This window comes from Arachis hypogaea, chromosome 1 (assembly GCF_003086295.3).
Source record: "Arachis hypogaea cultivar Tifrunner chromosome 1, arahy.Tifrunner.gnm2.J5K5, whole genome shotgun sequence".
NCBI lineage: Eukaryota > Viridiplantae > Streptophyta > Magnoliopsida > Fabales > Fabaceae > Arachis > Arachis hypogaea.
The window spans coordinates 104,513,161-104,519,160 of NC_092036.1; positions in this window are offsets into that span (position 1 = coordinate 104,513,161).

Sequence of the window (6,000 nt, forward strand, 5' to 3'; positions counted from 1 at the left end):
ACAAAAAACCGTTGAATTTAAGAGAAAACGTACCGATACTTTAATCAATGTTGTGTGTTGGTTTTTTAAATAAAGTTTAATAAGTGTTGGCTACAAATGAATTGTATTCGAAGATTGAAGTAATTCGAGATGTTAGTAAGGCCTTGAAGTGGAGCATAGAATGAAGGCCATGTGCTGAAATCATCAAGTATGGAGTTGTCCAGCATATGTTTGATTAACATGGTGATTAGAACGAGTTTCAGTAACTGTCCCATATTTAAGAAAGATTGAAGATTATCAAATTAGAAGAGATTCAGAAACTGTCCCACATTTAGGGCTTGTTTGGGTGAACTTCTAAGAAAAAATCTTTTTTCGAGTTATCTTTTTTTAAAAGATCTTATAGAAAAGTAAAAGTAATTTTATGTTAGGATATCTCATGTAAAAAGGTCTTTTTATCTATCAATTATGTTTGGGTATAACAATATAAAAGTACTTTTTTGTTTATTTATTACATGAAAAACATCTTTTTTTAAGGAAAAAAGATCTTTTAAAAAAAGATGTAAATTACAGCTTCTCAAAAAAGATCTTTTTTTTTATTTTACTAGTGCTTTTACTTTTACTACTAGAAATTTGCCAAACACGTTAAAAAATAAAAAAAGATATTTTTTTCATTGAAAAAAGATCTTTTTAACAAAATAATGGCGGCCAAACATGCACTTAATCAAAAGGGCGGGAACGGTTACCTTAGTCTCCGCACACAAAGAGGCACAAATTCTTTAATGATCAGTTATGGAAAGAGGGCTATAAATAACAGGAAGCAGTACGGCACAGGGGTTGGAACTTTTCTCCAGAAATACACTCAAGCACACTCACATACCTAGCGAATTTCTGAGTCTGCATTCGAGTTCGATTTCTGTAGGATTCCTTCCATTATCTTTACTTTTCAATTTAACAATTTTTGCAAACTTTATCTTTCCTTGTTCAATTTATCTTAAAAGCATATTTTAATTTCATTGTCAAATTTACATTTCAGTACCTTTACTTTTCATGTCAAAAGTCCTTTGACCCAGTCGGAGGCATTTTTATTGCTTTATTTAAATTCAATGCAAGCTATTTCGATTTCAGTCAATTTTACTTTTCGAAATCTTTGTTCTTTTACACTTCTTCAGTCTTTTACACCTTTTGAACTCATTTTCCTTTTATTGCTCATCTAATTAGAGGACCTTTGATGCACTTATAGAAAATCTGGTACTTGCAAAAGAGGAGTGAGTTTCGCTCCCAGACCATTAGAATCGAACCACCATCAATTTGCTAAAATATTTGGCATCTGCTTGGGAATTGTTAACTTCCTTTCGAAAAGTTTCTCTGGTCCATATCCCAAGGATATAGAATGAAATTGCTAATGAGTTGGCCCAAATTGCTTTGAGATACAGGATAGGCCCAGAAACACTAAGAAAGTTAGCAAATATCTGCCAAATATTAGTGCATGTGGATGAAATAGAGGCTCTATGTGTGGATGATTGGGAAGATGATGATTGAAAAAAACCAATTGATGAGTATTTAAAGTATGATGGGCATGTTCTTCTGTTAAATCAACTTTTTGGGTCTCAATTGAAATTGGATGAGCTACCTGAAGAGGTTCAGCAGATGCAATAGTTTGAATTGATGAATGAGATACTTGCTGTCCTGAATCTTGTTGATGTTATTGAGATGGTTGGTTAGGCGCAAGAGAGGAAGTGATTGATTGAGCAGTAGTGACAGGCTAAAATACAGCATACATTAGTCGAGGTTTACTTCGACTGAATTAATATATTCGAAGATAATATAATGTTACTGGAACAGATCTTTTTCTTCGAATCAGCTGAAAGCTCGGGTCCGAATCAATTTCATCATCCGACTTCGAGGATGCGGCAATGCAAGAAGATTTTGGATGGAAATATATATAGATAAAATTTATACTTCATTCTAATTTTATCCATAAATTTAAAATTTTCTATTTGAGTTCTATTGGCATTTTAAATTTTTCAATCTGATTCATAAAAAATAAATTTATTTTAATCAAACATAATATTTAGTTATTTCATATTTTTCATAATATCAAGTATTATTTATATATGATTAGCAAATTGGATTAATACTTTAGTGATACCAAATATTTGTGCAAAAAACAAAAAATTAGGTTTAAATCTTTATTCGTTCATTAAATATTAAAAGTGTAAATTAGATGGATAAAATTGTTTTGGCACCCAAACCATGCTCTATTAATTGCAGAGCAGGTTGTCAACTCACTTCGATCGGATTAGAGCATATTGGATACTCATAGATGCATGTTGTGCTAGTCATACACATATCAATAAAAAATATTTAAATTATTAATGAATCACAGTTTTATATATTTTTTATTGAACTTTTTTATACTTATTGTTTTGTTGATTTTTAGCAAATCGACGGTGGTTCGATTCTAATGGTTTGAGAGCGAAATTCACTCCTCTTTTGCAAGTACTAGTTTTTCTATAAATGCATCAAAGGTATTCGAATTAAACGAGCATTAAAAGAGAAATGAGTTCAAAAGGTGCAAAAGACTGAAGAAGTGTAAAAGATCAAAGATTTCAGAAAGTAAAACTGATTGAAATCGAAATAGTTTGCATTGAATTTAAATAAAGCAATAAAAATGCCTCCGATTGAGTCAAATGACTTTTGACATGAAAAGTAAAGGTACTGAAATATAAATTTGACAATGAAATTAAAATATTCTTTTAAGATAAATTGAACAAGAAAAGATAAAATTTGCAGAAATTGTTAAATTGAAAAGTAAAGATAATGGAAGGAATCCAACAAAAATCGAACTTGAATGCAAACTCAGAAATTTGCTGGGAATGTGAGTGTGCCTGAGTGTATTTCTGGAGAAAAGTTCTAACCCCTGTGCCCTACTACTTCCTGTTATTTATAGCCCACTTTCCATAACTGATAATTAAATAATTCGTGCCCCTTTGTGTGCGGAGATTAAGGTAACCGTTCCCGCCCTTTTGATCAAACGTGGGACAATTACTGAATCTCTTCTAATTTGATAATCTTCTATCTTTCTTATCTGGAAAACTCGTTCGAATCACCATGTTGATCGAACATATGCTGAACAACTCCCTACTCGATGCTTTCAGCACATGGCCCTCGTTCTCTGCTCCACTTCAAGGCCTTACTAACATTTAGAATTACTTCAGTCTTTGAATACAATTCATTTGTAGCCAACAAATTGCCCCCTAGGATTAATGTGTTTAGTTTTCGAAACTATGCCTTAGAAGACCAAACACTTAATCTTATCCTTCGAACATAGTTTAACGGAAAATTACCTTTTAATTTGGCCATTAATGCCATTTACTCTCTCCAACGATTTGACTCGTTTGACACGTTTCCCATGATTTACACTCTCTCTCCACCACTTCGCCTTCTTCACAAAGTTATCTCCTTTCTCTTTGAATTCTTTCTGCAATAACAGTTAAGCAAGAAAACCCCCTTTAATTTCAAACCTCTCATCATTGCTTAACTTTCTCGAATCTCCATTCTCTCAACATCTCTTGCATTTCTCTTTCTTGTGTAGCCTCTATTTTTCATCCTTTGTTTTTTTTTAGCTCATCAATGGCTGCTTCTTCATCTCACGTCGCTACTCAGGACAAAGGTAAATGTCCTATAGTGCAACCACCGGCTCTTCCGACCTTACACATACTGAACCAGGTCAATGATGAGGTCATTGATGACCCATAGCTCCAATTTGATGATCCTAGAATTCTTATCCCCTTCACTGTAAGTGATGACACCCATTGGTTTGTTGGTCCCATTGAGAGTTTAGAAAGGGCGAACAAGCGACTCCCTTACTTCTCCAATGCTCAAGGGGAAGACTTGTTGATTGGTCAGGACCTCGACATTTCCTTTTCTACCAATCCCCAAAAATCCATCAATAACAATCCTAAAATCGCCCCTCGTGGAATTGATTTTACGGCCTGGCATGAGCACCTTGCACCAACAAAGAACGCTGCTTGGGGGGATCTTGGGATTCAAGATCTTCTACGACTTTCTCACTTTACCCCCTTCAACACATCCTTGGATGATTGGGGCCGTAACTCATTTATGGAATAGGACTACCAACGATTTCTATCTTCCTTGTGGGATGATTGACATGTCACTCCTTGATGTAGCTGCCATCATAGGGCTCCCAATTAACCCTCCAGATTTTACTTTTGATATGCGGCCTGAGCGATAGTACAACATAGCCTTTAGGACCTCTTACAGCGAGTTCATTGCTCATTATATGGGTGCAAAAAATGACCCTGTAACAGATGATAAACATGTGGCTTTTTGTTTTATTGGTTAAATGCAATAATCTTCTGCTCTAGAAGTGTTCAAATAAAGAAGCTTTTCTACCCCCTTGCTGCCCTCCTCCATGAAGGAAACACCTTTAACTTGGCCAAGTTACTTCTAGGGCACATTTTCGAAGAACCTGGCCAGTTTGTCAACTGTCTTTGAAACAATTACTTGATTAGCACGGGAGGTCCTCTCTGGCTTTTCCAACTCTAACTAAATGCCATTTTCGAAAAACACATGATAAAGCCTAGAGGTGGCGTTGTAGACAAACAGCATATTGAGGGCTTTCGATTGGCTAATTTCAAACCAAATTTTCCAGAAGCTCAATCGGATGAAGATCAATTTTGGACTGTTTTTTCCCTTTTCCACTCTTGTAAAAATTTCCATAAGGAGGACCTCAATTTCACCCCTTTTCTGTGTTAAAATTGTGGTCCTGTATGACTCAAATGTTTCCTCTTTCCTAATGACACCGAAGAGAGCGAACTTACCAACAGGAGTTGGGCAAGCCTATTGGCTGTGCAAATGATCCCAATAGGGCTACCTCTATACAAAAAGGAACGTTTCAAAGCCACTCTGTATTTTCCTCACTATACAGCCAGACAACTAGCTTCTCCCAGGCTATCCCAACTCCACTCCCCGAGAACAACAAACCCTTTTGCCATGTCACTTTGGCTTCGAAGAAAGAACTCGATGTTTGTCTCTTGAAGAATCAATAACAAAGAGAGAGCTACAATCATCTTATTTATAATCGTAGTTCATTCATTACAAAATTTTACTTCAATTGGTGGGCTACGTTTTATTCTAAATATAGCCGTAGCTTAGAAGAGATCAAGAGTTCTATTACTCGAATGATTCTTGTTGCTTAAAGTTCTCTCAAGAGGCCTCTAAAAAGAGGCCTCTAAAAAGGAAGGTCGTTTCTTTAAGGCAACAACTAAAGAAAAGTCCCAAACTCTTTTAAGTTCTTCCAGAAGGGTATATATTTTATTTTTATATTATTTTTTTTAACCCAAAATTCCTCGAAAACATTACTTAAATTTCTTTTGATTTCGGTCTTTCAGTAGTTATAGTTACAATCATCAAGCGAAAGCTCTTCTGATGATAGTGATTTTGATCAATTAAGTTTAATTGGTCTTTCTTACATGTGTGTTAAAAAAAATACACATAATAAATTAATATTTTATTGGTTAATATTCATTTTAATTTGGTTTTTGTGAGTAATTAACTTATTCAGGTCTGTAATGTTTGAAAGTATGTTTGACTTGTTTAAACTTCCAAAATTAAAAGTTAAAACGACATATCACGGCATCAAGCACAATAGCACATATTTGCAAGGAGATAAGGGCCAACGCAGAAAAATATGTATCTGATCTTGACAGCAATGTATGTGGGTGGGAGCTTAATTGATTTTACAAAGGATCGATAACTATGCGCGGTGTTCCTACATTTTTACTGAGTACTGTCTGCCTTTGGATGATGAGGTGCGTGGATGGGTCCGAAATGTTCCGTCATAAATTAAAGACAACCCTCAAGAACAAAATGTATCTTTGGAGGGCATACATTATTTGTAAAATAAAATTATAGATTTTGTTAAGTAGAAAATAATTTTTGTGAATAATATAAATAATGGATTTTAGAATTTGTCTAATAAAGTAAAAAAATATTCTA